Source organism: Manis pentadactyla, chromosome 14, assembly GCF_030020395.1.
Source record: "Manis pentadactyla isolate mManPen7 chromosome 14, mManPen7.hap1, whole genome shotgun sequence".
Taxonomy (NCBI): Eukaryota; Metazoa; Chordata; class Mammalia; order Pholidota; family Manidae; genus Manis; species Manis pentadactyla.
Window position 1 is genome coordinate 56,054,358 of NC_080032.1, and position 12,514 is coordinate 56,066,871.

The 12,514-nt window shown below is 39.8% G+C and overlaps 1 pseudogene; it reads right to left on the bottom strand.

Moving 5' to 3' along the window:
* Positions 1-5,755: 5,755 nt before the first annotated feature.
* On the bottom strand, positions 5,756-8,583 carry LOC118935845 (olfactory receptor 1D2-like; annotated as a pseudogene).
* Positions 8,584-12,514: the final 3,931 nt, after the last annotated feature.

Below are 12,514 nucleotides of genomic sequence, written 5' to 3' on the forward strand. Positions count from 1 at the left end.
TTTTTTTCCTTTTAAAATTTTTTGGGAGGAATTTTCATAAGGGTTACTGTGTGACACTGCCTTTTGGATCACATCAAAAGATACATGTCTAGTTGTCCCACTTTGAAGTGATATTTGATGAGTGGATTCAGGTATTCTCATTCATTAACAAGTTCTCCATCAACTTCTTCCCATTGTCATTGACTTTATTATGTATTTTTTCACATTAAAAAAATTTGTGGTCAGCTGTATTTATTTGTAAACCCTTGAGTTGTGCAGAACTGATTATGATGGCTACCCAACTACTAATTTCTAAGTACATAGAGTCTCTAACTTTCTAATGGAAACTTTACAGTTTTTGTTTGTTTTTCACTTAATGCTCTGATCTGTCTGGAATATGGTTTCTTCCAGATGGTTGGCCACTTGTGCCTGTGTTGTTTTTCCCATTAAATTAATTAGTGCTTTTGTCCTGATTTAAAAACAAACTTCGTTCTGTTTCTGTTTTACTAATTGCTGGTTCTTACACCAAGACCATATTTATTATATTAGAGTGACATTATGGTTTGTCTAATAAGGCTCAATTCTCCTTACACACTTTCTTTTTCATTCATTTTACCTCATGGATTTAGTAGCCATTGATGATAATTGCCTTCATTTATTATTCTAATAGAGGTTATTACCTTTGCTTTTAAGAACTTGATTTTACACATTTTAGCAATATAAGTTATATATGATTCCTACAGTACATCTCTTTGATTTTTAAATGTACACCCTTTAAAATAGCCAGAGTGGACATTTTTATGATTCACTTTAAACACGAATAATTATTGCTTTTGTAGTTTATAGATTTTTTTAAATAAATGAGCTTTCTTTTTGCATCCCCCCCAACCCACAACAGATTAAAGAAGAGGTATTGACATTGCAGAATGAATGCACTGAACAAATACGAAGCCTGCTGGAGCATCAAGCAAGAGAAATGGAAGCATTCAACTCTGAAAGCCTGAGACTAGGTTCTAGTAACGTGGTCCTTTCTAACCTTGCCCCTGAGGCATTCAGCCACAGCTCCCCTGGAGCTTCTGGTTGGCCTCACCATCCTACTGGGGGTCCAGGACCTCACCGGGGGCATCCTATAGGTGACCCACCACAAGCCTGGGGCCATCCAATGCAAGGTGGGTCCCCAGCCATGGGGGTCACCCTTCTGGGCCAATGCATAGGGTACCCCGCGGTAGCAGTATGGGAGTTTGCAATAGCCCTTGGGTTCTGAGGCAGACAACTGCCGGGGACAGTCCAAACAGCATGAACAGAAGCACGAGTGTCACTTGACAAATATCCAGTGGGTGACACATGTCTTACACGTAACTTAATAACTGAGAATGGCGATTCCACTGGAGCTGTCTGCCACAAGAAATTGCCTACAGACATCCCAGCAGCCTCCTCACTTGGGTACTACCGTGTGGAAGCTGAGTGCATATGGTATATTTTATTCATCTTTGTAAAGCATTTGGTTTCGTGTATGTCATACATTTCGAGATGTCATAGTATTTAGCTATAGGGGTTTGTGTTTTGTTTTTAACTTCTGAGGAAATTTTATGAAAAGGGGAATTGGTGTGTATGTTTATCAAATTTGCACACACACATAATCCATGTGGTAAAAGGAAACTGGCTAGATGGGGGTATTTTCTGAAAACTGCAAAAACAGAATTCAGCAAAGTGTCTTGAGTCATCACTTTTGGGCAACTCTATCCTAAGAAATTTGTGAAAAGATCTAAAGCCTTTCTCTGTATACCCCAGGTTCTTATGAGCCACTCACAGGAGGCAGCATACGCTAAAACAAATTATTATGGAAATACAGCTGTATCCCCTCACCACTGTATTTTGTTTATTAAATAAATATATTTTGTCTGACTATTAAATTAGCCTCATTTGGATTAGGAAAAAAAGTGGAAATCCATGAGCACTAAAGGGTTGCATTGACTTTTTCAGAGAGTGGAAGACAACCTAATTCTTTTCTGAATGCTGCAAGTTTGTCAGTGAATTTTATTTTATTTTATTTTTGGGGGGTCCATTCAATTGTGCCTTCTTTGTGACATGGTGAGATGGAGGTGCTTCAGGAGATCACAAGTTTTATGGAAATTGCATCACCAAACCTGTGAGCCTCCAAAGGGGAGGACAAAAAGGGTGAGGGGGCCCCTGAAAGCTCATCTGATGGGTGTGTTCAACAGCAGAGTGAGGAGATGAAGCCTATGTATATCCTGACATTTTGTTGCTTATACTGTGATATCTTATCCTAGCTGAGCTAAGCTCTGTTAACTTCCAAGGCCCCGAACAGTACTTTTACTTTGTTTATACAAAAACAAAGTCGTATTGCCAATACAAATCAAATGCCAGAAGTATTTGAATGATGCCGTATTTACAGACTGCCACCTATTGGAATTCTCATCACACTACTTAGACATAATTCGATTACCTCCTTTTGGTTTATGGGGATTTCTGTTTACAAGTAGAATAGCCAATTACTTAAGTGCTTAGTTACCATAGTGAACCAGGAGTCACTGAGCCAGTGACTTTACCAGCTGCTGACTAACCCTCAGCACCACTGTAGGTTTTGCTGCATGTGCAGGGCCTCTTCTTTTTTTTTAATTGCTGTTTTTTGTTGCTGCAACACTTTACAAATTTCTATTTCCTTGAGACTTAGTGACTGCTTGGCATCATGTTAACATCACATGACAGAAAACATCACTTCCGGAAGTCTGAAGTCTCAGTGCTAAAGTACTAGTGAAAAGGAACTGGCAAGTTTGGCCAATTAAAAACAAAAACAAAAAACTAAAGTAAGTTATGGTGGTCCGGAAATCTCTTGACTAAAGCTAACTCTTTTTTTCCAGAGAGGGGTGTGTTTTGTTTTATTTTTTGTTTTGCAATGAAGGACCAACCCAATACTGACAGACAGGTGTGACTTGGGGTCCCACGGCCAGTGTCTGCAGGCGGGCGGGGAGTCATGAATATGACTTGAAGGAAAAAAATGTCCTTTCCAGTGAGCACTCAAAGTTTCTTTAAGTTACTGCCCTGCCCTCTCCCCAGCTGTCTTGAAGGACCAGAGGCCCTGCTGCTGACTAATTCCTGCTGTTCACAGAGGGCTCCGAGGTAGATTCTCCAGGTCGCTCTCAGTGATGCTCTCCACCTGCACCAGACTAACCACCATTGAAATCTTGATTTTCTCAACCAATTTAAGTCTTCTCCAGGTATGTCAGTCCAGTCTGCCTGAATCCATCCCTTTAGGAGTTTCTATCATTCCTTTAAAGGTAACTGGAAGGAAAATTAATATTTTCATGTAAATATTTTAAAAACCAAGATCCCAGTAGAATTCATACACAATTATAGCAGTGTTCATGTAGCACTCTGGTCCACCATCCTCTTGGCCACGGTTGAGATCACCAGTTCTTAGGTGAACAAAACATGTATTTGTATCTATTGAAAGGGACTTGTAATTTTTTTATTATCTCTTCTGCATTCAAATAAAGTACAGTATGTCAGACAAATTGAGATATCTACATGTTTAGAGGAAAATGATAGGACCAAGCTTTAGAATTAATAAAATGTCCAAAAATATAATGGAATTTGATAGCTTTTAAAAAATTATTTCTAGATCTGTCTCCTTTACACTACTGAAGCAGATCAGTTTTACATCTAAAACTCTTTAAAGTCAAAAAAGCTACCAGTGATACATATTAAACTCCATTTATGGACTTAAATTAGTCAGATTAAGTTACAGAGTTCATGCAGAGTATATGTACTTGTAAAATCATGATTGAATACTGACTCCAAATGTCTGTCCAATAGGGCTTTGTATCAGATTGAATTGTATGACAACCAGTTTTACATCACTATACCTGTATTAGTCCATTGTTAATTTAAATTAAAATATATATAGTTTGCAAAAAGATTCACATTAATTAAGATTGATCATTCAGATTGGTTTGTGTGTGTGTGTAAGATTAATTTCTAAGGAATCTCAATTGTGGTGGGAATCGTCAAAGAGCAAAAGGAAAATTTGAAGGATTTTGAAAGATCCTAAAGAAAGAAGTGGGCACTTTCACAATCCGTGTACAAATGTCAACCTTTGATTAAATTAATACTACCTCCTCCCCAGTGTTGGTGTTCACTTAATATATATGTATTTAAGAAAATTAAAAATATGAGAAATTTGTCCAGCATATCAGATAATTGTAAATGCTGTATCTGGTATCCAGAACTTGGCAGTAAAAAGTTTCCTGTGTTTACTATCTCTCCCTTTTTTTAAGTTAGCATTTTGAAAATGTAAAACCTCATACCTTGAGGTATTAATTGGGTTCCCTTCCTTTCATACATTTTTTTCTCCCTTTATTAAAATCAGCTGTATCCCCAAATTACAGTATCTACAGGTATTTTCACTGTTACATGTTAGCTGGAAAATGTATTTATATTATTTTTATTCAGAGCTGGCATTCTTTTTAGTAATTTCTATACCTAGAGATGAATAGCCCTACATTTGAAGCTACACCCACATGTATAATATGCTGGGTCCTCTAGGCCAAGGATTTATCAGTAAATTGAACTTTTTAGCATAATCACCATGATGTTCAGCTGCCTGGACATCAGGCAAACACCACTCAGGACACTAAGGAACCATCCTTGACACTCCTTCCCACTCCCACCTTTCTCCTCACCCCCTTTTCAAAAATCAAAAAGTCTATTATGAGTGTCTTTTTCAGAACATAAGGCAGACTTTAGTAACTTTCTGCTCTAAGTACTAAACGTCTAGCATTTTAAACTTTCATAGAGTACATTGTGTTGGACACTGAAATAATACTCTTTATTTTCACCTGTGAAAAATGACTGTATTGTACTTGAAACACCTCTTGCATTTCTCCATTTGTGCCATTCACTAGTGGAAATAAATTGTACCATAATCTACTGGCTTTTTAAAAAACTGTTAAATATGCACATTTTTGGTATAGCTATTGTCATTTGTATGTATATATTGTATGTACATATGAGGGCCTATATGTGTGTATAGATAGATCCTCACATGCAAGGAAACTCAGCCTTGACTCAGCTCCATCCTGACTGAATGAAGGTCATCTGCTCCCATCCTCACTGCCTTTTGCTTACAGAAGCAGAAATAAATCATTTTTGCAGGACAAAGCTATCATCCAGAGCAATGCCATCCAATAGAAATTTCATCTGAGCCACTTAAGAAATATAAATTTTTCTAGTAGCCCCATTTTTAAAGATAAAAATAAAAAATGAAACTAGTTTTGATAATATATTTTATTTTATTCAGTATGCCTAAAATATCATTTCAACATGTAATCAATAGTAGAAAATTGTAAATGAGATCTTTTACAATCTTGTTTCTCATACTGTCTTCAAAATCTTGTGTGCATATTAAATTTACAGTACCTATCAATATGGATGCTAAATTTTCATCAAAAATACTTGATCTGGGTCCTCTCACGAGTCTGTAAGCCAGTGGTATAGCCATGTCAAGGATTGGCTGGGGAGGCGTAGGCTTCCACAAACATTCACGACAGGTCACTGGTAGGATTCAATTCCCTGACAGTTATGGGACCTAGGGCCTCTCAAAACACAGCATCTTCCTTTCTTAGAGCAAGGAAGGAGCCAGAGAGAAAGATAGAGAAAGATGGCAAAATAGAGAAAGGTCCCCACTTGCATTTCCCCTTAGCAACACTAATTTGGCAGCCATACGCAGACTAAAGGGACTGTGGGGCTTTGGGGTTCAGAAAGGAAGCCTGGGGGAACCCAAGACCAAGGAGGGCTGCACTCAGGTGGCAGCATGGGTCATGGTCCCAGCTACAGACCCAGAAACAAGTTCCCCGAGGACCTGGCTGCAGACCTGTTTGGTGTGGGTTCTGCTGCCAGCACGTCCACCAGGGACCAAGCAGAAATGGCACTCATCTGTCCCCTGGGTGACAGAGCCACTAACTTCAGTCCTTGCTATGACCCTAAAGTCATCCACAGGCAGGCTCCTGCCCCTTTTTGTCACCAGTCCTGTCCACCCAGAGACGGAGCAGGAGACACATCTGTCTGAACCACAAGGCAAGCCCTCTGACCTCAGTCTGACTGCAGATCCAGAAACTCAGCTCTGCATATGTTCAGCTGCAGGCTGCATGCTTATTTGCATTATATTATATATATATGCACAATTATATATATATACACACATATATGAGACTATATATATGTGTGTGTATATATATACATTAGTCTCACTCTTATGGGGAATCTAAAAACGTAGAAATCAGAACCAGAGGGTAGAGAGGTGGTTGCCAGGGACTGGAAAGGGGTATACTTGTCAAAGGGTACAAACTATCAGCTATAAGAATAAGTTCTGGATATCTAATTAAAGCATGGTGACTATAGTTAATAATATATTGTATACTTGCAAGAGACAAAAATAATAGCAATAGAGAGAGAGAGGAAGAAAAGAGGGACCAGTATTTGGTACATTTCAGGAGTGATGTCCCATTGTTTGTATTATATTCTCTTTTTTTAATTGGGGTGTAATTGACATATAACAGTATTAACTTCAGGTGTATAACATAATGAGTCAGTATTTGTATATAAAATGATCACCACAGTTAATCTATTGAAAGTTTGTACCATACAGTCACAGATTTTTTTCTTATGATAAGAACTTTTAAGATTTACTCTTACAAACTTTCAAATATGAAAAACAGTATAATTAACTACAGTCACTGTACTGCACATTACATCCTCATGACCAATGTGATGTAAAAATGAAATCTTTATGGTCCCCCACGGTGATCCCACAAGCCACAGAGGCCCTGAGTCAGCCAGAACACTCACGCTGTGCTCTGCAGATGCCCTGCCCATTCTCCTGTGTCAGCAAGATTCCCGCGGCCCCTCTCCCACGAACAAGAAACAAAGTCTAGAGTGATCAAAGAAAACAAAGCCAAACAGGAGTCAGGTTCTCATGTCCTTGATAGAATTCTTCTGGAAAATAATTATCAGTCCTAACCTGGCCTCCTCTCATACCCAGGTAGCAGCAGGAGGCACATGGTCTGTACTTTGAAGACACGACCCGAATGTATCGTTGACACACCACTTTGATGTGTTAAGGTAACTTCTTCCCTGCCTCTACCCCCTGTGGCAAAGGGCATATAAACCTTCTCCAAACAAAGAGCTGCCAAGAAGTTTGATCAGAACTCTCTCTGATTGACTGTCATCCCAGGCAATGGCCCTCAGACTCTGAATGAACTCTTAATAAAGCCTCTGGGTGGATTTCAGTCCACAAGACTGATTAGATGTGTGTCATAGAATCCTCCCACCCAGGCCATAACTGGGTATATTTCAAAGGGCTGGGATGGGAGCACTATGATCCTGTGGTCAGGTGGGTGAAGGATTTGATCCTGCAAAATTCTAGTATGAGTGTTAGCATGACCCTATTTATTGCCAAGTGTGGTGAGGTCTGGGAGAATGTGGTTACACATTCATGCCTTTTCTTCATCACAAATATGTGACCATTATAGACATACTCTGAGCCGTAGCTCTGTCCCCATCACCCCTGTGTCCCCCACAGGATAATGCCTTGCACATAGTGCAGGAAATTCACAGTCTCCACTTAAATGTCCTTTCCAAAATTTCCCTAACGTCAACCTCTGGAAGCCTTTCCTGAGAAGGAGCCTTCCCAGAGGCCTTTGCATGTCCATGTTCCTCAGGCTGTAGACGAAGGGGTTCATCATGGGGGTCACCACAGCATACATCATGGTGGCTACTGAGTCCTTCATGGAGTAGGTGTGGAGGGGCTACAAATAAACCATGCCAAGTGTCCCATAGAAGAGGGAAACCACAGCCAAATGGGAGGCACAGGTGGAGAAGGCTTTGTACTTCCCTGTGGCTGAGGGTATCCAGAGGATGGCTCTGACAATGCAGATGTAGGACATGATTGTGATCCCTAAAGGGGTGAGGAAGGTGAAGCAGCCTATGGCGACGAGCACTGTGTGATGGATCCGGGTGCTGGAACACGCAATTCTCAGCAGCACATACATCTAGCAGAAGATGGATCTTCCAGGACCCACAGAAGGTCACCCTGGTCATGAGGAGGGTGTGGATGAGGCCTTAGAGGACAGAGAGCACACAACACAAGGCAAGGAGCAAAACTCAGATCCCAGGCCTCATGGCCGTGGTGTAGTGGAGGGGGTGACAGATGGCCACATAGTGATCATATGCCATCGTGGCCCCAAGGAGGTTGTCTAGGGCCACCAAGGAGACCAGGAAGTAGAGCTGTGTCAGACACCCCACATAGGAAATGGCTTTGTTCTGGGACCAAAGGTTCACCAGCGTCTTGGGGGTTGTGTTAATGACAAAAAATAGGTCGGTGAGGGAGAGATTGGCCAGGAAGAAGTGCATGGGTGTGTACAGGCGGGATTCAGAGCTGATGGCCAGGATGATGAGCACATGTCCCACCACTGTGACCAGGTACATGGACAGGAACATCCAGAACAAGACCCCCTGCTCCTCAGGATTCTCTGAGAGCCCCAGGAACAGGAACTCAAAGACCCCACTCTGGTTGACTCCATTCATTTCCCCAACCTCTGCAACATCAGCACCAAGAAATACATGTTCACTAAGTGTCCTCAGTGGAACAAGGACATTCAGATAAGCAAAATTAATGACTTTTTTAGCATGAGAATATCTTAGGATAAATTTTGGAATATTTTTAGATGATCAACAAAATAGTAACAGGCCCAAACACATAACATGGAAAATCTTTATACAACAAGTCATTCCAACAACTTCTAGTCTGGTATTTTCAGTATTACAGGAATAAAGTCTGTGTCTTATTTAAAAATCCTACTATCTTACAATACTCTTCAAGTGCTTAAAAATTAATTACTATGAATATGATATTCAATATTATGATATTGAATATATCTTTAAATGACATTTAAAACAGGTGTGAACCAATATTGTATAACAACTACATGTTCAAGAATTTTTAAATTTCATATTAAAAAACAGGTGTATGCATTATAATAGGCATTGCACAGTTGGACAAGGGATGAGGAGTAAATGTAGTTGAAGAGAGAAGGAAAACATCATTACTTGCTGATAGGATGATATATCTGGGAAACCTAAGACAATCAACTGAAATTCCATTAGAAAGACAAAGTAACTCCAGTAAAGGGACCAATCACACAATGAATAGGGCCAAAACTAACAGTTCTTCTGGTAAGCCAGACTGTGCAGGGATTAGGCTCTGCTGTCAGACACTGGAATTCCTGTCCAAGCTCTGCCACTTGCTGTGAAACCTCAGGCAAGTTGCCTGAACTCTTTCAGACTCACTTTCTCCATGTGAACAATGAGTTATAATAAAGTGCTTAACACAGAGAGTTAGCATGTCATGGGCACTAAGTAAATATTGCCTACTACTGAGGTTGGAATTGCATGAGTGTTTACAGTAAAAGCAATCATGAAAATGAATCTTTTCTAGGAAAATATCTAAAAATGGGTGATTTCTGAAGCCCAGGGTTGTGGCTCTGAGTGGCATGCATGCAGTTTCAAAATATCTCTTCACTTATATTTCTCACAACCAACAATGCAATACTCCTTCTATTTTGATAAGAGCTATAGATATTGTTTCATTTCTTTATGGTTTCACAAGCATTTTGAAATCCTGTCACACAGGGCAATATGAATTAGATATATGAGATTTATCTAAAATCCAATTGTGTTTAGCAATAATACTGCTTATAGAAATCCCCTTGTAAAGGTAAAGGTACACTATGAAGCAATCCCATTCACATTATCAAAAAAACAATCTGGGCATAAGATATTAACAAGAATTGGGTGAGACCCTCCAATTCTCCATCTAATAATAAGTGGATAAACTTACCAATTTCAAAATAGAAAGATGAAATATTGCAAACATGCATATTCTCCTGAATTAATCTAAAATGTATTTAATCTATTTTGAAGTAGAAGTCATAACAGGATTTTTGTGAAACAAGAAGTATTCTAAATTCCATCTAAAAATAAATATGTTGAAAAAGAGTAAGAGGTGGACACTCACTCTGCCAAATACAAAGGATCTAAAACAGCATAGTGTTCATGCTGGAATGAGCAGATCAAATACACCTGGGACTGAGCAGACTATTATGGTAGTACTTTAAATTGGTAGGTAAGGATGACATTATTTGATAAATGGCACTGGGACAGCTGTCTAATTATTTAGGGGAAAACATTAGATCAATATTTTGTATCTTCCCCAAAACATTTAAAAATATTAGATTAAAATAGAATATAAATACATGTGATATATGAGGTTATGCAGGTAGCAGGGTCTGGAGCATGCAGTTTTATTAAGGTTTTTAAATTGTTTTCTAAATGCAATAAGGGCCTTAAAGGATTTTTTAATTAAGGGATCACTGATATATAATCTTATGAAGGTTTCACATGAGCAACATTACGGTTTCAACACTCACCCATATTATCGTCTCCCACAAGCCCACTGCAGTCACTGTCCATCAGCGTAGTATGATGTTATGGGGTCATTACTTGTCTTCTTCATACTATGCTGCCTTCCCCGTGACCCACCTGTACTATGTGTGTTAATTATAATGGGAGCTGAAAGGATTTGAAGCAAAAGAAGGTGTATATTTTAGCAACTACCTTTCTATTAATATTTTACAACACTATCTCAATAATCATAGATGGCTGTGGCATTTTTGATCAGACGCTTTTCCAGAGCTTATCACTGGCAATAGATTTCTTAATATATCCACCTAATAATGGACATATTAGATGTTTATCAGAGCCTTGTTCTGGCATAAAGTAATGAAATAAGATTTGCTAATGTTTTATTTAGGCTTTTGTAATTATATTTATAAATAAGATTGGTCCACAGCTTTCTGTTTGTATGTGCCAACCTTATTTACTTTTTATTATGGCATCTGTGTTAACTTAAATTTATATTAAAGTTATATTCACTCATTCATTTCTACTATTTGGCATTTGTTGAAATTTCTTCAGTATCCTTAAATACAACTATTTAAAGATATTCTTCCAAATATATTTTTCCAAATAAAAATCGCTTTTTACTATATTGCAATCTATTGGTTACAAACAAAAAGGTTTCATTATGGAAAATTCAAGCAACACATAAAAATGTGTAGAAAGACAGAAGAGATTCAAGAGGTTGGCATGAGAGATGAGACAGAGAATTCCTCCCAAATCCACAAATAGTGTGAAAACACAGTTAATACAACTAGCCCTAAAACAGCAAAAGGAAAGAAGGCTGCACCGGACTGCATACAGACCTCACAAACAGAGCAGACCTCACGAAACAGGGTAATGTATGAAAGCCTTGATCTGGCAGGACCCGAGCCCTTCCCCCACCCACCTCACTTGTGGGAGGAAGAAAAACGGAGTAGGGAGAGGGTGGAAGCCTAGAACTGCTGAACACCTAGCCCTGGAGGTCTGCTTTGGACCACAGACCTACATTGTGTGGTGCTCTGGAGGTTGCTGGGGTTGGGGATCTGGGACAGGCAGAGTGCTTGAAAGACTGAGATTCCAGTTATTTGTGGAGGATGGGGATCCATATCCAGCCACTCTGGAACAAAGAAAAGGCAGGCGGTCTGACAGGCTTTCTACCAGCAAGAGGGCTGCTGAAGGGGTGGGGTTTGCACAGAGCTTGCTATGCAGGAGAAGGGATAGGTGGATGAGGTTGTCTGAGTGCATGCTGCCTAGTGGGTTGGGAACTTTGAGGAGCTTCAGGAGCCCCACCGCCCTGGCTGCCTACTCAGCTCTGAGGCCCCCCACTGTGACACTCAGCCTGCTGCAACTTCCTCCTGGCCTGCAGGCGTCGACTCACAAACTGGCAGTCACTGCACTGGCATTAGGCCAGATGGAGAGAGGCCCTGCCTACAACTAGAGATGCTAAGCACAGAGGCTTAGACTTGTGTGCTCAGCACACTGGCTCTGAAACTGGTGACAGGCAATGCAGATGCGAATCAGGAAACAGATCTTTACTCCCCCCAGGCACCACATCAGCTCCCCTATGATCCCCAATCTCACTCTAGGGGCTGAGCAGCTCCAGAGACTGGAGCTTCTTGGCACTAGAGGGCACCACATAGAATTATGAAATGTCAAAGGAACCTGGTTCAGACCAAAATCTCACAAACCCCAGGAAAAGGGCCAAATGAAACTGAACTCACCAATCTTCCTGAGAGTTCAAAATAAAAATTATAAACATGCTCATGGAGGTACAGAAAAATATTTATTCAAGAACTCAGGGATGAATTTAAGATGGAGATTCAACCATTAAGAAATTCCACATCCAAAATGAGACAAACAGAGGAATTTAAAAGCAGATTAGATGTAGGAGAAGAGACTGTGAATGGAATAGAAATTAGAGAAGAGGAATACAAAGAAGCTGAGGCACAGATAGAAAAAAGGATCTCTAAGAATGAAAGAATATTGAGAGAAGTGTGTGACCAATCCAAACAGAACAATA